The sequence below is a fragment of the Alosa sapidissima genome, chromosome 24 (genome assembly GCF_018492685.1).
Source record: "Alosa sapidissima isolate fAloSap1 chromosome 24, fAloSap1.pri, whole genome shotgun sequence".
Lineage (NCBI taxonomy): Eukaryota > Metazoa > Chordata > Actinopteri > Clupeiformes > Clupeidae > Alosa > Alosa sapidissima.
This window is the reverse complement of record NC_055980.1, coordinates 1,747,920-1,772,281: the sequence shown is the minus strand read 5'-3', so window position 1 is coordinate 1,772,281 and position 24,362 is coordinate 1,747,920. Positions and strand designations below refer to the sequence as shown.

At 39.5% G+C, this 24,362-nt stretch overlaps 1 long non-coding RNA gene across 1 annotated transcript; it reads right to left on the bottom strand.

Annotated features, from left to right (window-relative positions):
• Positions 1-10,689: 10,689 nt before the first annotated feature.
• Positions 10,690-24,095, bottom strand: LOC121700436. The gene is made up of 3 exons (XR_006027232.1): positions 23,987-24,095; positions 17,432-17,436; positions 10,690-10,700 (listed from the first exon to the last, which is right to left on the bottom strand). It is a non-coding gene; the product is annotated as an uncharacterized LOC121700436 (long non-coding RNA).
• Positions 24,096-24,362: the final 267 nt, after the last annotated feature.

Sequence of the window (24,362 nt, the reverse complement as noted above, 5' to 3'; positions counted from 1 at the left end):
GTATTCACCATGACAGCTTTCATCTGATCATAAATTATTGTCAACAGATTTAAATAACATTCTTTAATATATCAAATATACTATTTGCAGAAATTTTGTTGACCTTTGACATTAGCTGTCAGTAACTCAAAATATTAAGGGAAAATTTAACCCACACAATAACTCAGAGGTGCAATGAGTTGCTAGGCTATTTTGTCGTAACATTTAGTGAAGCTCTTTACACATGACCTAATCAGGGTTCAAATCTTTAAACAGTTCAGTCCAATAAAGAGTGGTTGGTTTCACTCTTTCACCAGTTTTTGCATAGCTTATATTCATGTTTTATTGCCCTGTTATGATGAGATTTGCACCAATCAATCACTGATAACAGGAGATGCAAGATATTGATTGTGGAGTTTAATTTTTTTGTTGTTGTTTTTTTAATTATGTTTTGACCAGCACTTAAGCAGCTTTTTATTTTCTCCATCATGATGGGTATCAAATCTATGCATCTTTCAAACCTCATGTTCTCACCTTTGATCCAACATATACAAATCTTTTAAATTTGCTTTTTTTGCAGATATAGCTTTCCATTTTAATGTCTACTTTTTAGGCATTGTCCTTGTTACTGTTGCCAATAGCACTGCATGTACCATTTTGGAAAGCACCTGACAACCTGTGAAGCATCTGCTTTCTAAACTAAATGATTTAGTATACTCTTTAAACATTTAATCATTTCACTTTTTGGGATCCTGGTTAGATGTAGTCTGACATTTTTACAAGACTAGGAATGATATATCTTTCTGGCAAGGTTTCGAAAGCTGTGTTTTGACTGTTTTTGCAACCCAAGAAAACACTTTACATCCTTTATTGAAAAGCATGTTTTAGATTTGGTACTATAATTGCAAATGTCTTTTATGACTTGTTAGTCTTTGAACATTATGTATTTAGGGTAGGTAGAGTTTATTGTTACAACACTAAAGCAATGATTGCAATTTACATTTATATATTCAACCCTTCAACACATGAAATGAACATCATATCTCCCTCAATTGAATTTCCAAGCTATTTTGTCTGCCCTGTTTAGTTTGGGACTTGAAGTAAATTTAGGGAGTGAGTGAATAATCTTTAACGGCTCAATCTCAATTTGAATTAGATCTAATTGAAAAATAAATAACATGGGTGAGTTCACAATAAGCCCTTAGTGATATTTCTCTGGGTGCCTTTGGAATCTACATTGTCTAGTGCTGTAAATGACACCAGGCAGAATGAATTAATGATTTAAATATTTAACTGCTTAATGCGGTTTTGGGGGGCACTGTGGAAGTGGTTTCTGTGACAACTCCTCACCAAATATTGACTCAGTCCCAAGAGGGAGATAGTGCTACCCCGAGAAGCCCTGTGTAAAGCTGTTTAAAGGTCGATAGTTTAATTTCTTAATTGAAAATATATCATACCTCAGTGTTCTGTTTGTGGCACTCCTTTCAGACGCATTAGCCATCAAACAATTATCTTCTAGGTATCAGTTAGAATGTGTGTTCTCTGTGTAAGTACTCTAAAATCTCAATCAGATCTCCACTGTGATACCAAAGGACCCGGGAGACTAATGCTTTGTTTGTTCCTCTTCCTCTGCGTCCTGATTAAATTACTGGAATAAAACTGCCCAAATATTGAATCCACCCCTTTGAATGGGTCTGATAATGGACAAGCTGATCTTTCTACTGAAAGAACATTTTAGGATTGTAATATTCTAAATAGAAGGTGCAAAGTAAATAAATGTTGACATATTATAGGCCTTAATGGAAATGACCGTAATGGGAATGGTCATACTGTATAGGTGTGTATGTATTAATTATCAGGTCAGATTATGCCTGTACCCTGAACTGTATACTGTTGAACAGTGTGTGTATTGTACAGTATGGTCCAACGTGCATCATTGGTAGCCTACAGGTATACCATATTGTCTGCTAAGTCACCATAACCATGACTACAACCATATTTTGAAACCCTAACCCTAAATACGAATATGTCTGTTTTCTTGACCGTCTGACTTTACACCATTTCATAACATGCCAATTCAGTGCTTGGTACTACTTAGAATGCTGGCTATTAAGCATCATTCATTTTGAAAGACATTCTATTCCACCAGTGTCCACCAGCCAGATGAACCACTGTTTACAGTCTTTCTAAGTAAATTGCTTCATGGTCAATTAAACACTGCTTGTGGACCAATAAATAATAATAAGAGGGGTCTATGTGGACATTGTTTGTTGGCTGTACAGATTTATGGCCTCACACTAACCCGCATAATGGGGATCCAGCTTCCATTTACCGGAGCATGTGGCTCATCTGTGTCACTATAGTCAATGACAAGAGAAACAGCAGAAGACAGCCTACAGTATCCACACAAACATAGGTGTCTCATTAATTTATCAACCAGTGTTCCAGCCCCCCCCCCCCCCCCACACACACACACCTTTAGATAATGGTGTCCACTTTACCAAGGTCAACAACTACAGCAGTCACATTCCATTGTTGTTCAATTATAACCACTCATTAACTAATGTTTAGAAGGAGTGTCCCTTGATGAATAGCCTTGAATCAGACTAATACATCAAAATATGAGGAAGGTGTGCCTTAAGATCTTATATTCCTCTTGGCTTTTGAGAGTTTAAAAAGAAGTGTGTTGTGGAATTATATTTAATTTATGTTGAGGATTAATGGGTAGTCATATGCACTTGGTATGTATTCTAGTACACTAGCATAAGTTATACACTCATGTATTAAGATAACTTTAGGCACCAGATATATGAGTTGCCTCCTATATTTCAGATTTTTGCATACTAATTTCAGATTCATTTCTTGTCTTGACATTTTTGTTCATCCAGTTAAGATCTCTTGTTTCTGCCGTCTCTCCACAGCCAGAGATTGCTGTTGAGACCCTTTTCATTCATGAGTGTTGGAATAACCTACCTCGTGCTGTTCATTCCATTGATGGCCTTCAAGATTCAAGAAGCGTTTAAAAACTAACAATGTACATTATCTATTTAATATAGCCATACACATTTGTTACTGTTGTTTGTTTTCTTCAAATGTTCATGTTTTGTGAGTTGCTGTTGACAAAAGAGTATGACAAGTACCTAAGATGAACATATGACGTTATATTGAAATGTGAATAATTCAAATGTTGCAAAGTAACAATTCCTCACAGTTAATCATCGAAACCATCATTCTGTCCACTTACATGGTACAATACTAAACAGTCTCCATATGTATAGGGTCTATGTTGACAATAGACAGTGTACATAATGTTTAATGGCACTTGTCTGTTTAAATGGACCATCAGACATTTTCATTTGTCTTCATTGGCTGATTATTATGATCAAAAGCGAGTCAGTGGCAAATTAACACTTTTGACAGGAAACTAGCTATCTAGATGTGTTTCTGATTGACGTTTGACTGGGGTAAGTTTTACTCATTGTACTCAGTAGCTGAGTTTGATCAGTTAGGAACCAGAAGTCTGCAAAGACTATGTGTCATGTTTTTGTGAAATTTGTACCAGGGGCATTCTCATGGTCATAAACTCCCTATTAACCTTAAACTTAAAATGCCATTGATCTCTCTCTCTCTCTAGACATTCTTTTTTTGTAATATCCATGGCACCAACCAACAGAGCAAAGGAATTCAAATAAGTGTGATCAAAAAGGTGATTGGATGTCTTATCTCCTTACTGCACAGTAGGATAACATTAGAACTATATTGCTGGTCATATTGGTAGACTGTACATTGCACCTTATCAGCACACTCAGACAGCATGGCCAATGTGCTAGTGAAAGGCCTATTGATTGGTGGTGGGTTTTATGATAGACTGTGTTGTTATGGTGAGTCTATTGATTTGAACTGCTTAAGTAAACGCAACCCTTATAAAGTTAACTAACCAGCAACAAATGTTTGAACTTACAGCTTTGTGTGACTATATTTTGTCAGTTTGCACATGTTTGCACAAAGAAGGAATCAATACCAGAAAATGTCACTCCATTAGACTGGTTTGCAGAGTATCTTAACAGAATCGAAACACTAGACACTGAACAATTATTAAAGCAATGGTTTGTCACCAGACAAAACCTATATAAATGCACTCTTACCATGCACAGGCAAATTAAATATTTGTATCCAATTACACGGGTATATAATTGTCTGAATACAACTGATTAAGCTACTGTACATTATCTTATTTTTGTTCTGTAATCCTTTACTTTGACAATGCCTGTGTAAATAGTATTTGTGAGTTTTGAGAGACACAAAGAGAGTGAGACAAAGACAGTCCCCCTGGAGCTTGGGTTTTGACCCCATTACCAGAAAAAAACGGAACACTAACCTTTAGGTTAAATAAATAAAGACAGCACTTCTAAGGAGAGTGGGTGCTGATGACCCTGGAGCAGCCTTGGGCAGACAGGCTGATTTACTTGGCTGGCTGCAAGCAGCTTTAAGCCCATACAGGACCACTCAAAGCTTGCAAGTAAGTGAATGAGGTTCAAGCATAAGTACTCTTCATGCAACTCCCTTAAACCAATTCACCAGATATGATATGTCAAGATGTAGCAATAAGCCTTTCTGGCTCAGTCACATTTTTAAATGGGTATTTTAACATCCTCTTCAGCAGTAAATGGGTATTTTAACACTCAAGTATGTATCCTGTTTTCTGAATTTCTGCATTGTCAGTGAGGGGGATTCAGTCATGTTAAGTCATGCAAAGTTTTTCCTGTCTCTCTCAGCAGTGACGGGATGTACCAGCTCTGTGTTGAAAGAATTGGTAAGGAGAGAGGAAGACAGAGAGCAGAGAGAGAGAGAGAGAGAGCACACATGGGTTGCTTCATGGTTCTCTCGAAGCTTTGGGTATGCAGACAGTTTCCTCCTGACACAAGCAATTAATCTGGATCACTCAGGAAGTTATTCTTACATGTATGTTTCCACAAATAATGTTATTGGGTGAGCTTTAGGCCCTAAACAATGGCCTCTAATTTGTTTTGCTTCCTCTTTGGCCCACAGCAGACTGTGAAAACAAAGATGAAAATGTGAGGAAACTCTGGTAAATTACAGCTAAAGAATGCGGGTGGACATTGCGGTGCAGGGATTTGACTAAATGGAGTCAGAAGCACAGAGGTCAAACATTTCAAAAGGTTCTGCTTTAGTAAACATATGTAGCTTATAGTGATAAAAAATCTTAATGGTGTAAAACGTTGTCATTTAAAATGTCATGGTGAACACACTGTAGCTGCTTTCAGACATAATAACAATCTATCTAATATAGTGCGGAGGATATGTCTGAAAACAGATTGTGTCAGTGCTGGTACAGGAAGGGTTAACTTAGAATTGAATGAAGACATAAGTTATGTGAATGATATAAATTGAGTTAATAAACTACAGAATTCTGCCATCTACATGACAATGAGGGAGGAAATGTGATATCTGTGGCGTTTTAATTGTAATATGCACAGCAGTAATGATATGAACATCTAAAAAAGACAAGATACCTTGTATCAATGTTCAAGATAGTTCAGATCCAGTGTGAAACAAAGAAACAAACATAGATAAATAAATAAAATATGAGTATACACACAGAGAAAAATCACGAGTCCAAGTCAAGGCAAGTATTGTGTGGAAGACATTTACCCAAAACACACTAATTTTTAAGAGACTTTTGAAAATTTTGCATAACCCATTATTTTCCCTTGTGTATGTGTGAGTGAATATGCACACGCGATATGTGTGAGTGCGTGTGACTGTTGATAACACAGGCGTAAACAGTTCCTCTGTAATCTCTACTTTTAGAGGTACTCTGTTAAAGGTGGTGTTGGAGGCACTGTTACTGTCTACTATCAGTACAACATTACATGTCAGTGCATTTGCTCGCATTGCACAATATCTGCGCTGTATCACCTCCTTATCCACTTCCTCAATACACTCACAATTTTAACATCCATTGAAATTTGTTAAAACCAAGAGCTATCTTCCTGAACATACATCCTACAAGATGTAAAGTGAGAACTCATGACTGTCCACCCTAACCACCAAGATAGTGTAATGATTCCATCATGCAAATAAAACTACTTTATTACTCACGCAGAACTATTTTCAAACTTATACTTATAAGTTATGTTTAAAATGGTGAGAAATGTTTTTTTTTTTTATCAAATAAGTGTATCACATGCCCTCTCTTTCTTGGGTGTCCAGCCTCTGTCATCACCTCATATACAGTAGACTCATGTTACACTAGGCTACTACACATGTCTACATGTCTGCAGAGAGGACTGTGTTTGGGTTCAAAAGTCTTAAGCAAAAATCAGTATTTCTAATCAATACCAAAAGGAATGGTAAAAATTATGAAATTATAAAAATGTATAAATATTTGTTGTTCTCTGAAACCATAGACAGTAAAAAAATGGAGCTGATTAGAGAGAACTGAATTTAAAAATAAGATCAGTTTAGTGTTGTAGATGTAACGTCGAGCAATGGACTTATAGATGACATAGAATGGATGAATGGAGTATTTTACCTTGTTCTCTAATGTATAATGCAATTATGATTGACTGAATTGTGTTTAATGCCATTGTAAAGCCCAACACAAATATACACCTTGACCGCATTTTGTTGATACACTTGATACAAAAGAGAGTAGCTGTGTCTCGACATTGCTGGGCAACCATTCTGATTGAGGAAACATACATATGGAAAGTATTCACAGCGCTTCACTTTTTTCATATTTTTTTATGTTTCAGACTCATCAATGGATTCAATTATTTATTTATTTCTTTTCAATCTACACACAATACTCCAACCTCACATAAAACAAATAAAAGACTGAAATATTAAGTAATAACTAATAAACTAATAAGTATGCACCTTTTGTTATGACACTTTCATTGAGCTCTGGTGGATCCTACTTCTATCAATGGTCCTTGAGATGCCTCTACAACTTGATTGGAGTCCACCTATGCCTAAATGAATTCACTGGACATTATTAGGAGAGGCACACATCTCTTTATATGAGGTCTCACAGTTGATGGTGTATGTCAGAGTGAAAACCAAGCCACGAAGTTGAGAGAATTGTCCATAGACCTGCGAGACAGGGTTGTGTGAAGACACAGATCTGGGGAAGGATACAAGACAATTTCTGCAGCATTGGAAGTGCCCAAGAGCACGGTAGCCTCCATCATTCCCAAATGAAAAAGTTTAGAACAACCAACAGTCTTCCTACATCTGGCCACTCAGCCTAACTGAGTAATCCAGGACGTCAGACAGGTAACCAAGGACCCATGGTCATTATGAATGAGATCTAGAGTTCCTTTGAGAAGATGAGAGAAGTGTAAAGAGGGACAAAACAAAGACTGAACTATTTGGCCCACAATTCCCAATGAAAGAAACCAGGCACTGAGCTGCACTGATGTTTGTCCTTCTTTATGCTTCTCATCTTCTCAAAGGAACTCTAGATCTCATTCATAGTCATTTTTTTTTGCTCTTAGAAGAGTATATATAATTGGTTAACTTGCAATAGTATTCACCCACCTTGGATATTTCCCCTTTTATTGCTTTAATAAATGGAATCTTTGTCCATTTAATTTGGCCTTTTTTACAGTAATTTACAAAATCCCTTTTTTAATGTCAAAGTGAAAGCAAATTTCTACAAACTAATGTTAATTAATTAAAAATATATAATGCAAAATAAGCAATTGCATAAATATTCACCCCCTTCAAGTCAGCATTTAGTAGATGCATCTTTGGCCGCAATTGAAGCATGGAGTCTTCGTAGATAGGTCTCAATTAAAACTGCTCAAGCTCTGCCAGGTTGGAAGGGGATCGAGTGTGAACAGCCTTTTTCAGGTTCAGCCACAGATTTTCTAACCTGACTCCGCCAGATGGATGCTTTGTATTTGCTCTTCATGTCCATCTGGGAACTTTCCGTTGGAGAACTTTTGGGAAGGGGCGAAAATACTGCTTAGCTGATTGGATAAACCATTTGTCTATCACCACCTATGTTGGTTATCGACGGGCCAAATCAACCAATCGATGAATGAAGTGTTCTTCTAATGCCTTTGTTTAACATACAATTAAGTTAGGTAACGTAACTAACGTTAAGATTTTTAAACTTACCATTTGTATGTGACATGAACCTCATCACAACCAATCTCACCACGACAATCCCCACCAAGTGTTCACGGTAGGCCCTACACTGAATAAAGTATATTACGGACTGGAATTGGCCGTGAAGGATGTCTGTGTGTTCATTCCTCCCAGCTACATGGCTGGGACTCGTAGCTTCAAAGCTTCCCCAGGAATACTTTCTAATTCGGATACAATTTGTGCGATAGCTAGGCCTACGCTCATCTCATCTGTGGATGCCGTCATGTTGTTCGTTCCGTCACGCCTAAACCCGCCTCAAAACCAACGCTGATTGGCCGTTCGTTTGGCGAACTGCTCCAAATTTTCTCTATCGGAAAGATGCCAGACTGATCTGCGAGTGGAAAACTGAAGCTCGCGAGATCAGGATGGTCTTATGAGGCTACAGATTTTCTATAGGATGGAGGTCTCCAGAACATTCACGTTGCTGTCTTTAAATTGTTTCTGTGTAGTTTTTGCTGTATGCTTTGACTCATTGTCTTGCTGGAAAGTAAATCTTGTTTATCTTGCAGACTGAATCAGATTGTCCTCCAGAATTTACATATGTTTTGCTGGATTAATTTTACTTGTACCTTTACAAGCCTTTCAGGGCCTGCTGTCGCGAAGTATCCCCACAGCATGATGTTTCCACCACCATTCTTCAAATTAGGGATGCTGCGTTTTTGGTGATGTGCTGTGCTTGATGTCCGCCAAGCATAGCTTCTAATCTAATGGCCAAAAAGCTCAATTTGGTCTCATGAGAACAAAGAACCTTCTTCCATTTGACCTTGAAGTCTCCCACATGTCTTTGGGCGAACTTTAATTAACATTTAATAAAAGCTTTGGCACTCACCCATAAAGCTTTGACAGGTGATGAACTTGGACAGAAGTTGTTGTATGAAAAGTTTCTCCCATCTCAGCTGCTGAAGCTTTTAACTTCTTCAGAGTTGTCATAGGTGCCTGGATGGCCTCCACCACCATTATTTTTATTGAACAGTCCGTCAGTTTGTGGTGACGGCCTGCTCTAGGCAGATTTGCACGTTTGCCATATTCCTTATATTCCTTAATGATGGATTAATTAACTCCAGAGGATGTTCAGTGACTTGATTTTTTTTGTATCCATCCCCTCACTTATGCTTTTCAATAAGTATAAGTATAAGTATAAGTATATATACTTTTTTGATCCCGTGAGGGAAATTTGGTCTCTGCATTTTAACCCAATCGGTGAATTAGTGAAACACAAACAGCACACAGTGAAGTGAAGCACACACTAATCCCGGCGCAGTGAGCTGCCTGCTTCAACGGCAGCACTCGGGGAGCAGTGAGGGGTTAGGTGCCTTGCTCAAGGGCACTTCAGCCGCGGCCCACTGGTCGGGGCTCGAACCGGCAACCCTCCGGTTACAAGTCCAGAGTGGTAACCAGTGGGAAACGGCTGCCCACAGCCTTTTCTCTGAGTTGTTTGGAGTGTTCTTTTGTCTTCATGGTGGAATTATAGCCAGGAATACTGATTGACCAGTGACTGGACCTTCGAAACGCAAGTGTCTTTATATTTCTATACTATACACATTCACTGCACTCAGGTGATACCCATTTTACTGATTCTGAGACTATTAGCACCAATTGCTGTTGATTTAGGTCAGTCACTTTAAGGCCACGTTTACACGTGGCAGGCTATTTCCATAAACGGACATTTCAGCCTCTCTGTTTTAAGAAATAACATCGTGCACACCTGTCAGTTTTTAGAAAAAATTTCGTTTACACTAACCCGTGTATATATGCCGTCAAGAGTGTGCCAAACCTGTAGGTGGCAGTGTAACGAGAAGCTCAAGTCCACGTTAGCCAGTCAGAATCTTGAAAATAGCAACAACAGCAACAATTTTATTACATATTAATGTAATCGCTTATTTTGCATTATATATTTTTAATTAATTAACATTCCTTTGTAGAAATTTGCTTTCACTTATCCAAGGGGGATGAATACTTTTGCAAGCCACCAGTCCCGGAGTGGGTAATCGGGAGAATCAGGAGAATTCCCGGTGGGCCGCTTCACTTTTGGGCCGGTCGAGGGGAAACTATTGACATTTGCCACGTTAATTTATCTTCTCTAAGTATGCTACACACGTTCCGCATTCTATGCCTAACACCGCAGCCTCTGCATGGGTTGTTCTTCCCTCCCAAGAAGAGTTGGTTGGGTCCACATAGCCCGTCTTTTCTAAAAAGTTTTCTCAGATATAGGCGGGCCGGCCGTACCGTAGTGATAAGCGTCAGGGAGGACAGATGGTAGAAAGTGCCAAGCTCCCAGATTTTTTTTATTTTGAAGAGGACATAAGTGGCAACGGGTAAAGAGATATAGCCATCATTATTAGCGGCATAATTATTGGGCTAATATTGGACGTTGTAGCGTTGTCAACCTATTCGCAAGCAACATATTAAATTAATTAAAATATTGGCCTTTTTGTATCATCCAATATGGCGATTCATAGACTTTGCAAATTTTATGCAAATATTGATAACACAACTCAAGCTAGATCTGTGTATGCAGTAGGCCTAAAAACAAAAGTAGCCTCTGAGCAGTCCCCCGCTGAAAATGATGAGCCCAAAATTAGCTAGGCCTTCATGATTAGAGGGATAAGTAGCCTCCCAGATAGCAAAGAGGCTGGCGGACCACTGTCGGTCCATTGGGGGCATAGCTCGCGGTCCGCTGGCATTTTGCTCATCGGTTCTCTGGCGGGTTGCATACAAATTGCCCAATATGTTGCCACTATTGGTCTAAAATCGTTTTCATTTGTTCAGTTATACTCCATATATCATTTTTATTAACTTTTCTTAATATTCATGACAAGTTAAATTTAAAGAGATGGTGGTCCAACGGCGGACCACAAGTGGCACACCACCAGCGGCATTCCACCAGCGGTCCGCTATCTGACAATCTAATTTTGCTATCTGGGCTAGAGAGGACAATAGAGTAAACCATATGAATTAATATGAAATGTTGTTATTTAATGTAAGAAAGAACCGTTATTTACTGTAAGAAAGAACAGTATATGACAGCTATATGCCTGGTTTGCTCAGAAGTGGGTGTAGGCTAGTAAAGGAGTAAATCACCAAACAACAATATGATAGCTACCCATGCAGAAAAACATGCAAACAATAAAAAAAGGATAGTAAGAGCTGAACTGTTGATTTATCCAATTTCCACCACCACTAAAAAAGTGGGCCGGTCTTGGGCATGAAACTCCCGGGCTGAAAAGTGGCCCCACTCCGGCCCTGCAAGCCACTGTATATGGAGACTACATATACATTCATTTAATGAAAAATAATTGAATGCGGTGGTCTCTCAGTTAGTTAAAGGAACACGCCAACTTTATGGGAAATTATTTTATTTGCCATACCCTAGAGTTAGATAAGATGATGCTGTACATACCCTTCTCTTCTCTGTGCGTGCAATATCCCAGTCTGACACTGTAGCATATTGAAAGATTTGCCGATAACAGTGACTGAAATCCACCTAAACTTAGGCCATAGTTGAAAACCTGGCTGCTTATGACACAGGAGTGGGGCTTGGAGTTGTGGAGAAATTTTGATTGACGTCCTTTTGATCCTAAAGAAAAATGTGCTCTTTGTCATGAAAAATAGACATTTTTGTTATGTTTAAACATTGCAGTTTTGGCAATTTCTTGGCTATTTTCTCACTTTTTGCCACAGTTTTCTCTACACAGCACCCCCTACAGCTTCAGAGTATACATTTTACGACACACCTCACTCGGTTAGTCTGCCGTTTTCTCTTTCCCTGTTCCTCCGACAACGATTTACTCGCTTTCTGTTTCTTTTGGCCGGCTCTGCCATGACGAATGTCTGAGAAACTCCATCGCTACCTTGTTCTAGCTGGTGCCTGGCGTGTATGTGTGTAGTGCCGTAAAGCAATTTGTCACATCGCGAGACCGCAAGATTTTCTGACTTTGAGGCCGGTGGTCTGCCGACCAAGGTTCCGAGGCTGTTTTTTCTGTTCACAGACGCTAGGGGGAAGCGAGACGGCCATCATTCAACCCGGAAAGTCATATAACCATTCCAATGACTCCGAAGCTGTTAAGTGAAGGTAATGTAAGCTAAAAAACGGCATAGACCAAATGCACATTGTGGTGTTAAACACTAATATCTAAAAGAGCTAATATAGAACTAACAACATTATAGTTTTTATTTGGCCCTTTTCAATTTTTCATTGGTATAGAATTTATTGTTTTTACAAAACAAAACAGACACAATTGTTGGTTTTAATCCATGCATAATCTAAAAGTCATTAAACAAAATGCACATTAAACAAAATGTTCTGTGGTCAAAGTATCACAATTACAGACCAAGTAGTATCAAATCAAAATAAGGCAGAACAGAACAGAAGATCACCTTGATCACCAGATTTATTAATAAAGTTTCTGTCTGGGGCTTAGTAAACTAGTAGGATTTCAGTTTTTTTACTTTTGGAAAAGTCTTTTGAACATCACTCTGGGATCACAACATAACATTATATGCAACAGATATAATAGGCCCATTTGTGAAATGGTGCACTCCTAATAATACCAATGCAAACTCAACACTTGGTATTGACACACCATGTTTGTACTAGGTCTAATTCAGTAAAATATTGAAATTAGGATGATGACACATTTTGCGAACAACTTGCAGTTTTATTGTTGTAATCATTTTGAAATGTCATTATTTCATACTTTAATCATTATTTATTGTTTTTGGACATACTTAGTAGAAGCAGCTGTAGTTATTGTAATTAAAATGGCCTTTATAACATTTATATAGTAACACTAGATATAGTATTCCATTATAAGTTTTGCAAATGAGACTCACAGAATCACAGATAATCTGAAAAAACGTCTGTACAATCCTACACTATTCTTATATATATATATATATATATATATATGCAGGCAAAAACATATTCTGGAGTATATACTGTATGCTTGTCTAAAAAAGCAGGGTCATAGGACCACTGTTTGACCAACCATCAATGAGACAAGCAACATTTCAGCTGTTGCAAGGATTTGAAACAGTGATATATAAAACCATTGACCATGACACCCCCCACACGCCCCCAACACACACACACACACACACACACACCATTGTTATGATTCAAATCACTGGTACTCGCTACAAGAACCTTGACCCACTCTGTACTCCATGGAAAGTGTTATCTTGGGCAGTGTGCTACAGGAAACTCTGTTTATCACTTCCTCACAGCCAGAGTTTGTTTATGGCTCTATCATATGATTGGATTGCATAAAAATCCACAATTCACTTGTATACATTCTTCACATCAACAACAAAAAAAACAAAGTGTGAGAAGGGGGGCCCAGAGGAATCGTTATCACACACTGCATATGTTTTGTTGTATGAAAACATGGTCTATCAGGAGGTGACAGATCTTTCTGTTGGTCTCATTGAAGCTAGGCTTTGTGATGAGTGGGATTTCAACGAGTCAGTTTCACTTCTCTCTTTCTAAATGAGCACTGAAGCACTGAGCTGTGGCAGGGTCATTTCACAACAATGACAGGCCCCACACACACACACACACACACAAACACACACACACACACACACACACACACACACACACACACACACACACACAGAGTGTTCAAAAGGAAATGTCTGACTAGGTTTATGGAGCAGGTATAGTTTAGTTTTAATACTTTGTAAAGATGGAAGAATGACAGATAAAATAACAAATAAACTGTAATGAATTACCTTGGAAGTCAAATAATAACTGGGTGAAATAAATCTGAAGACATCTTCATCTGGTTATCTGGGTGCAAATGGCCAGGCTTTCACAGCACACTCCAGTATGCAGTGGAGAGTGTCCATCAGTTCCTCCTATCTGGAGCTACAAATGGGTATTCAGAGCTCTTCAGCAGCCCCTTCAAGTATGACATGAAGGGCACACAAAAGGAGATTGCAGAGGCAACACGTCAGGCCAAACAGGGAAAGGTAACAAATCAAGGCAAACAAGCACAAGGAAAAGATCAGTCTGGGTATTCATCTCATAAAACCTATTCAAAGGTACAAACACATTTAATGTATTTCAATCTCTTTACAGGTGATATTAACAAGCATTACAGATATGTATATAGTAAATGACAGTAGCCTACAACTCACCATCAATGCCATTTATTTTCAGTTCTTTATACAAATGCATCTTATTTACGTTTGGTATTTACTTATAGAATACTAGAAAGAGGGAGAAGGGAGAGAGAGAAAGAAAGAAAGAGAGAGAGAGAGAGAGAGAGAGAGAGAGAGAGAGAGAGAGAGAGAGAGAGAGAGAGAGAGGATATACCATGCATCATCAGATGGCCTACTTACATACATTTACCTCAAGCTCCCTCTGGTGGACCAAAAGCAGAAGTAGTTTGAGACAACATCACCAGAAACCGTATCAAGCAAAGACATACAGTACCCTCCAGAATTATTGGTACCTTTAGTAAAGTTGACTAAAAACAGGCTTTTGACAATTTATTGTAATCACACAATGAAAACAAAGAGGAAAAATCCACCCTTGAAGGGAAGCACATTTTTTGAGAAAAAGGAAAATCTCATAAATAAATAAATAGTTTTTATGAGATTTTCCTCACACAATTATTGGTACCCCAAGAAAAATCTTATATAATATAACAGAAGCATTTTCCGATCTAATTTCAACTTTTTTAAGTTAATCAGAGTGTCTGTGAACTTTCATAAGTAGTACAAACACAGAGGCTAAATCCCCTAGTCATTTTTCAACAATGGAAAGAGAATACCGTATTTTCCGGACTATAAGTCGCACTTTTTTTCATAGTTTGGCTGGCCCTGCGACTTATGGTCAGGTGCGACTTATATATGAAAAAATATATAATTGAACATGTTTATTCATATTGAAAATGTTAATTCATATTAACTGACATGAACCCTATATGAAAAATAACTGTCTAGCTGTGAGAGAGCGCTCTCAAATGCACAAGTTCTGTGCACTTTCAGTCAGAGATTAGGTAGCCCTATGCCTGAAGCACACGTGCATACCTAAAGCCAAATTATGGCCGGGATTCTATTTATAGCCGGGCCTCAGATTCTGACAAATAAAGGCCAGTAATAATTTTGTTTCAATTTAACTCATGAAAGAGCTCTTCTTAATATTTTATTTTGTTGGTTGGTTTAATATTGTTGCCAATGAAAAGTCATTGTCTTACACCACAAGTCTCCAACACGTTGCTCTCAAGCTACCAGTTGCATGCCGCCTTCTGAGCTTGCCAGAGGCTGAAGCAGTAACCTACATTTAAACACAATTGTTGCTGCAGAATGCAGAAAGAAATAACTAAATTTAGGCTATCGTAGACCTCTTTGGCTATATGGAATAAGGTTTCCATTTCAGCACAACACATGCTCCATGAATAAATGAAAGCGGATGCCTTATCTTGCAATAAGCAGATGGAAATCCTGACACCCTTTCATGAACCATCAAATACCCCACAGATTTCAGTGGTCATCAGTCCCGATATTTAGCAATATCAAACAGTACAAGCCATGCCCCAAATAAAGGTGGTGTGCTTTGCGCAGCCTAAATAAAAGACCCATAATTTGAGGATTTACGATAGTCTGTCTCTTAAACATTCCTCATCCGTTATCTAGACATGCATGAAAACATTTGAAAAAACTCACTGCCATGTAGGCTAATATTTGATCACTGTTTTGCTACTAATTATCTTTCACATAATGAATACGCACACTAGAAAGTGAAAGTAGGCCTACTATGCGCTCCGTGTCTGTATCTGTCTGTTCACGTCTGCAATCGATAATAACGTTCCTCAAATGGAGAACACATCCATGTTCTCTCGCGTTATAGGCTGTCATGCTTCTGTGTTCGCAAAAATCCTGACGGTTCCTGATCGCTAAACGTTTGTTTTCCTTTCCTGTCGATCGCGGTTGATGTAAAAGCACCTAGACTATAATTTGACTTCAGCGGTGAGAGAGGGAGAGAGAGGCACCCTCAAAGTGGTCCTGCGAGCACTGGCGCCTTAAAGGAGAATTCCGGTGTGATATTGACCTAAAGTGTATCGAAACATGATACCGAGTGTGAACGTATGTCTCATAGCCCATCTCGGCTTGTCCCCTGCACTCCAAAATCTGGCGCTAGTTAGCCGATGCTACCAACATCTTCTTCAATAGTGGTGCTTCGGCATCGGGCTAGCCATGCAAATAAATCACTGTTTTACACCCATTTACGAGGCTCAATGTATCTCCACACTTCATTGGTAGACTTCCTAGGGCCCTGACATTTAAAACGAGACATTGAGAACTTTGAAAAAGCACTGGTAGTTTACTTACAAGACGATTTATACAGACAGTATCTTCACGAAGTTTAGCGTTTGCAGCCATCTTGAATTTAGTCACGATAAGTCGAGCAACGAGTAAGAATGAACAGCTATGATAAGGGATCAGATTCCAAAAATAATTCAGTGGAAATGCATGGATTCCAGTTGCTGCTACTGGAAGAAACTGGAATCCATGCATTTCCACTGAATTATTTTTGGAATCTGATCCCTTATCATACCTGTTCATTCTTACTCGTTGCTCGACTTATCGTGACTAAATTCAAGATGGCTGCAAACGTTAAACTTCGTGAAGATACTGTCTGTATAAATCGTCTTGTAAGTAAACTACCAGTGCTTTTTCAAAGTTCTCAATGTCTCGTTTTAAATGTCAGGGCCCTAGGAAGTCTACCAATGAAGTGTGGAGATACATTGAGCCTCGTAAATGGGTGTAAAACAGTGATTTATTTGCATGGCTAGCCCGATGCCGAAGCACCACTACTGAAAAAGTTGTTGGTAGCATCGGCTAACTAGCGCCAGATTTTGGAGTGCAGGGGACAAGTCGAGATGGGCTATGAGACATACGTTCACACTCGGTATCATGTTTCAATACACTTTAGGTCAATATCACACCGGAATTCTCCTTTAATGCAGTGGCTTACCTGGCTTCAGCCCAGGGGCCTCGACCAATGAGGGGCCTCCTAATAATAATAATAATGATAATCAATAATAATAAACGGCGTGTCCGTATTCGCGGCGTCATTAGCCTAGTACTTTGGAGCTAGCCTAAATAATTGAGCACATCGTACTGCTCTACAATTACATCCATGCAGAGGCCCCCTTTGTCTTCTCCAATTCTAAAGTGTAACAAAATGTAACAAAACGTAATAAATCCCAACGGGTGTAGAGGAGCTAGAGGAGAGGCTGAAACTGACCGACAAACATACAAACTCTGGAGATAACGTGGGTAGGATTGAAGCAACGATAAACGAATGACGTGGATTCCTGTAACTATCCATGAAAACAGAAGGCATAGCAGAAATGTCGTAGCAAATGAAACGGCTTTAAAAACATTTCACTCATTGGAGTGAACGCAGAACATGGGCTGTGGCGCAAATAAATGAATTAGTGATCTGCATCTCCGTTCACCAACAGCAAGTTTGTGCTAACCCATTCGCACATATAATGTAATGTTTTCTCCATTGTTAACGTGAGATATGTCTCCATGTAGTGTAGTGATAATGCATAAGGTAGCCATGTTCACGTCACATGAGCCAGCTTGTTCTGTAGGCTAAAAGTATTTCTGTCCCTCCCAAACTGCGTTAAACTGGTGTGTTAAGTAGACAGAATTTCAAAAAAACTCCTGGGGAACCCCCCGACACGACAAACACATGCACTTTTGAAAAGCTTTTAAACGTCTATGTGTACCCATCTTTTAACTTAGCCTACAGCCAGTTAAAAGTTCAAAGCTTGTTTTTGTGCAGTAGTCTAGCCTTTTTGACAAGCGATGTCATGGGTAGGCGGACGTGATTCGAGGGCTTTCTGTTCCTGTTTATGTAAAGGTTTTACATAGGCTGAATAAAGATAGGCTACACTGCATGTTATTAACCAAAAGCGCATGCTATGTGTCGGGTCAGATCGCGGGGCATGTATCATTTAATCATAATTAATATTTGCTTTTTTAATATATAAAAAAACGTATAGCCCAGGGGCCTCGGGTGGTATTAAGGCGCCCCTGCCTGCGCACGCGTGTGTGCATGCATGGTGTTCAATTGAAGTCAGAGTTGGTCCGTCCAGTCAATAGTCCCGCATCCAGGCCGTTCCATTATTAGATTAACGTTATCAGACAGCGCTGTAACATGTGTGGGAATTTCTCTCATTATGATGGAGTTGTGGGACTTTTATCGGAGGTGGCCAGCCGAGTATTTCTTCTGCTGCCAGCTTGTGCCAATATATCGTCCAAGATGCTTGCTTGCATTGCATTCTCCACATTTTAAAGGAGAATTCCGGTGTGACATTGACCTAAAGTATATTGAAACATGATACCGAGTGTGAACGTATGTCTCATAGCCCATCTCGGCTTGTCCCCTGCACTCCAAAATCTGGCGCTAGTTAGCCGATGCTACCAACAGCTTTTTCAATAGTGGTGCTTCGGCATCGGGCTAGCCATGCAAATAAATCACTGTTTTACACCCATTTACGAGGCTCAATGTATCTCCACACTTCATTGGTAGACTTCCGAGGGCCCTGACATTTAAAACGAGACATTGAGAACTTTGAAAAAGCACTGGTAGTTTACTTACAAGACGATTTATACAGACAGTATCTTCACGAAGTTTAGCGTTTGCAGCCATCTTGAATTTAGTCACGATAAGTCAAGCGACGAGTAAGAATGAACATGATAAGGGATCAGATTCTAAAAATAATTCAGTGGAAATGCATGGATTCCAGTTGCTGCTACTGGAAGAAACTGGAATCCATGCATTTCCACTGAATTATTTTTGGAATCTGATCCCTTATCATACCTGTTCATTCTTACTCGTCACTCGACTGGCTTGCTTCAGTCACGTCCTTTTAAAACCATCTTTTTCTCTCTCAGGAACATTTAATCTGCTGCCAGCTTGTGACTCCATATTGCCTAAAATGCTTGATTGCAATGTATTCTCCACATAGCTACATTTTAGTGTACCACATGGCATTTTCTTCAGTGAATCTTTTGCTTTACAATTAGACTTTCCGGCCCTCCTCTTGGCTGCCTTCACTCCTTCGTCTTCATTAACATTAATCTTTTTGGCCTCAATAGTCAAGTTACATAGTCTCTGTTTTTGGTTTTGGATTTAGTGAAATACATTTCTAAATAAATGCGAGTCCAGTGCGACTTATATATGTTTTTTTCCTGTTCATGACACATTTTTTGACTAATGCGACTTATAGCCTACTCAGGAGCGACTTATAGTCCGGAAAATACGGTACACTAAATTTAAATAAAAAGAAAGTGTGTTGACAGGGAATGGCTATACAAACTAGGTACTTTGTTGAAAATGCCTGTATTTACAGTTAAAACAATGATTAGAAGGTTCGGGGCTTATTACTTAAATCAGTAATTCCTCTGTTGCTGTGGCCGTTTATGATCCAATCAGCAACATCACAAATACAGAAAAGAACATGTAACACAATAGTCATTCCTCTTTGTTGCTGTGGCCGTTTATGATCCAATAAGCAACATACAGCTATCAAATGCTTGATGTGGACTCTAAGCATTTATCGTTAGTATGTTCTTAGTATCTGTTGTGATTACATGAATTTACAGACGTTTAAGGAACACAACGATCGGAAGACTGGCAGCCTTAACTTCCAACTTGCCAACCCCCTACAAGCACGCCATATGGCAACACTGGCAAGGAAGAAACCTAAAGCAGAACCTGACTTAATACTGGGAGCCCATCTGCTTCTGGCTGGCTGCACCTCCAATGGCAGCAGTTGAATGTTGAATAATCTGAAAAAGCAGTCTACAAGATAAGATGAGTTAACTAAAGGCTCTCTTATACAGGAATGTTTTCAGGTCTTTTTAAAAAGATTTTCACTGAACTCGCCTGTTTGATGAGGCAGGGTGTTCCATAGCTTTGGGGCATAATGGATAAAACCAGCTTCTCCACTTTACTTGTCGAGCACTTTGGGTACAATGACCAGATTAGCATTAGAAGATATACAGTACGCTTCCTTTGTGGTTGATAAGATATTAAAATCTCAGAGATATACTTTTTCTCAAAACAAATTAGCTTCCATTCAAGGTTGGATTTTTCCTCATTGTTTTCATTGTGAGATTACAATAAATCACCAACAGATTATTTTTTATACATGTTTTTAGTCAACTTTAGCAGAGGTGCCAATAATTGTAGCTCACTTTCTCTCACTTACACACACTGTATTCACAAACTGGAGAAACCTGGACCACCATCTTCAATCTGAGTCTTTACAAGATAAACATCCAAACTATTGTCAGAAAATAAAGCTCAAGCACCAAGGTCATGAGATTATATTTGTGTGACATCGTTTATTGAAAAAAATGTAAAAAAAATCACACTGAAATCTGACATGCCATGTATGACCAACCAAGTCAAACAATGTCTTTTTTTCTGTCAGACTGAAAACACAAGATGTCCCTATACACAATATTATTAAGCAGAAATGGATTCTTTTTGGTACCCATCAATATTAAAAACTGAAAGGTGCTATTATGTAGTTTTTTGGTGTTGCATATATGTAATGGTAGCCAGCTGGTGCGTAGCTGTACAAACCTCCCTCCCTGCTAGGGCCTAGGGGTTTTAGCTCACTTGCTTGTGCTCTTAACTCCCAATCTGAGGTGCTGCAAAAAAGTGTCAGGTTCGAGCCCAGCCGAGCGCAGGGCAGAGCCGTGCGGTCAACAATACAAGTTACATTGGTGCCATGATCCAGATGGGAGTGAGGGGTGATTGTAAGCATTTTTCATGCGACACAAAGCGCTCTACACACAGACATCAAGACAAAACAAACAAATTAACAGATTAGCATTAGAAGATATACAGCATCCTTCCGCATCCACCGCATCCTTCTCTCTATACTCGCTAACATGGGAATCTCCGGTTCTGCTCTCTCCTGGTTTGAATCCTACCTCACAGGACGCTCGTTTAACGTATCATGGCTTGGTCAGCTATCTGCACCTCACCATCTCACCACAGGGGTCCCCCAGGGCTCTCAGTGCTGGGCCCCCTTCTCTTTGCTATCTACACCACCTCCTTGGGACAGATTATCCGTTCGCATGGCTTCTCATACCACTGCTATGCAGACGACACACAGCTCTATCTGTCCTTTCAGCACGGATCTCGGATTTCCTCTCAGACATAGCTACATAGATGAAGGCACACCACCTCCAGCTGAACCTCTCAAAGACTGAACTGCCGGTCCTCCTAAACCTACCATACACCACGACATCAACATCAAATTTGACTCCCTATCTGTTTCACCTACCAGGACTGCAAGAAATCTAGGAGTTGTTCTCGACAACCAACTAAACTTCTCAGATCATGTTGCCTCAGTCGCCCGGTCATGCCGTTTCGCACTCTACAACATACGGAAAATCAGGACTTACTTGACTCAAGATGCTACCCAACTTCTGGTTCAGGCAATAGTCATCTCACGACTCGACTACTGCAACGCCCTCCTGACAGGTCTCCCAGCCTGCGCAGTGAAACCACTTCAGATGATCCAGAACGCGCCCGGCCTGGTCTACAACCAACCCAAAAGGGCACATGTTACCCTGCTGCTCATCCAGCTACACTGGCTAACACTGGCTAACATGTTACCCCGCTGCTCATCCAGCTACACTGGCTAAAAAACTCCTGTAGACCCAGCTCTCACTGATGCACTTATTCTTACTGTACTCTAATGTTTTTTAAATTGTCCTAAAATTGTTGAGAATTGCTCTAAAACTTAAACTGGTTACCATGTTGTTAGTCGCTTTGGCTAAAAAAAAAGCGTCAGCCAAATGTAATGTAATGTAATGTAATGTAATGTAATGTAATGTAATGTAAATTAACAATAATAAATAAATACATAAATAATAATAATAATAATAATAATAATAATTAGAAATATAACAGCAACAAACACTGGCCCACAGTGTTCTCCATCTATCACCCCTAAATCACCCCATCTATCACCCCTTTTTCATGTACAATCTGTATAGTGCTTTACATTCTCAGATTAATTTTATTATGTCTCAATTAAATTTGATCCAAAATGCCCCCCTCCCCCTCCTCCGCTTTTGGTGATACCCTGACTTCTGGCTGCAGTGTAGCTGCAGCACAATAAGTAGATGCCTCATATTGGGTACTGAAATATTCACAAGAATCCATAGAAATTGAATCTTCATGTTGTATTATCCAATATTAGTTGTACAGATGTATAGTCTATCTTATACACACTCATTGAACCAACAAAGTAAATGCAAAAATAGAGACTTTTTTGTAATTATTCCATATTATGTGTAGTCAGTCTATATCAGAACACCAGACATACAATTGAAATAGTCCACAAGAAACCTCAAAGTGTTACCTTTCATTTGATACCAGGATTATGCTTCTACACAAAGGGGTTCATGTGCAGTAAGCATTTGATTGTCAGTATGCATTTTGGATAACAAAAAGTTCTATGGGGAGTATCCATAGGCATTTTACAAAACGCATGGGCATACCTTGGCAAATAATAGTCTAAAGCACTCATATTTTCATTCTATATTGATCAACTTTTGCACACAGCTTCACAAGACCTGGTGCTAGGGCTCAGTTGTGTTTCTAAGGGATATCAAGTGACCTAGAGGGCTGAAATGTGGTCAGTTCAGAGATGCTTGTAATCCGGCAGAAAGAAAAAAAACTATATTCTAGCCTCTGTAGCTCTTTGTCAGTACATCACACAGTTATCTTGACTGCTTCCTACGAAAGCTACAGGTTCTCAGCTTTCTATAGAGGTCCAGCACTTGATGGTTGACCCCAAAAGAGGTGGGAACAATGCCCTTGTACTGTAAATAGGCACAGTGCAATTTCAGGCAAAAACTTGACATTTTTACTGAGAACTATATAACAACATGTCATATTAATTCATATGGTTTACTCTATTGTCCTCTCTAGCCCAGATAGCAAAATTCTATTGTCAGATAGCGGACCGCTGGTGGAATGCCGCTGGTGGTGTGCCACTTGTGGTCCACCGTTGGACCACCATCTCTTTAAATTTAACTTGTCATGAATATTAAGAAAAGTTAATAAAAATGATATATGGAGTATAACTGAACAAATGAAAACGATTTTAGACCAATAGTGGCAACATATTGGGCAATTTGTATGCAACCCGCCAGAGAACCGATGAGCAAAATGCCAGCGGACCGCGAGCTATGCCCCCAATGGACCGACAGTGGTCCGCCAGCCTCTTTGCTATCTGGGAGGCTACTTACCCCTCTAATCATGAAGGCCTAGCTAATTTTGGGCTCGTCATTTTCAGCGGGGGACTGCTCAGAGGCTACTTTTGTTTTTAGGCCTACTGCATACACAGATCTAGCTTGAGTTGTGTTATCAATATTTGCATAATATTTGCAAAGTCTATGAATCGCCATATTGGACAATACAAAAAGGCCAATATTTTAATTAATTTAATATGTTGCTTGCGAATAGGTTGACAACGCTACAACGTCCAATATTAGCCCAATAATTATGCCGCTAATAATGATGGCTATATCTCTTTACCCGTTGCCACTTATGTCCTCTTCAAAATAAAAAAAATCTGGGAGCTTGGCACTTTCTACCATCTGTCCTCCCTGACGCTTATCACTACGGTACGGCCGGCCCGCCTATATCTGAGAAAACTTTTTAGAAAAGACGGGCTATGTGGACCCAACCAACTCTTCTTGGGAGGGAAGAACCCATGCAGAGGCTGCGGTGTTAGGCATAGAATGCGGAACGTGTGCAGCCTACTTAGAGAAGATAAATTAACGTGGCAAATGTCAATAGTTTCCCCTCGACCGGCCCAAAAGTGAAGCGGCCCACCGGGAATTCTCCTGATTCTCCCGATTACCCACTCCGGGCCTGAGACTAGATGCTATGTACGTTGTGTAAACTTCCCTCCCAATGCTTTAAGAGCCATGCTAACAAGAGATGCTAGGACCTATGAGTTTTAGCTCACTTGCTAGTGCACTCAACTCCCGGTCCAAGGTGCTGAAAGTTTCTGGTCCGAATCTGGGCAAGTGCATGGCTGAACCACGCAGTCAATACAACACAGGTTACATACAGTAAGCTAGTAAGTTAGAGAAGCTGTGAAACAATCGGTGGTTTGGTCGGGAGTAAAGGTGTT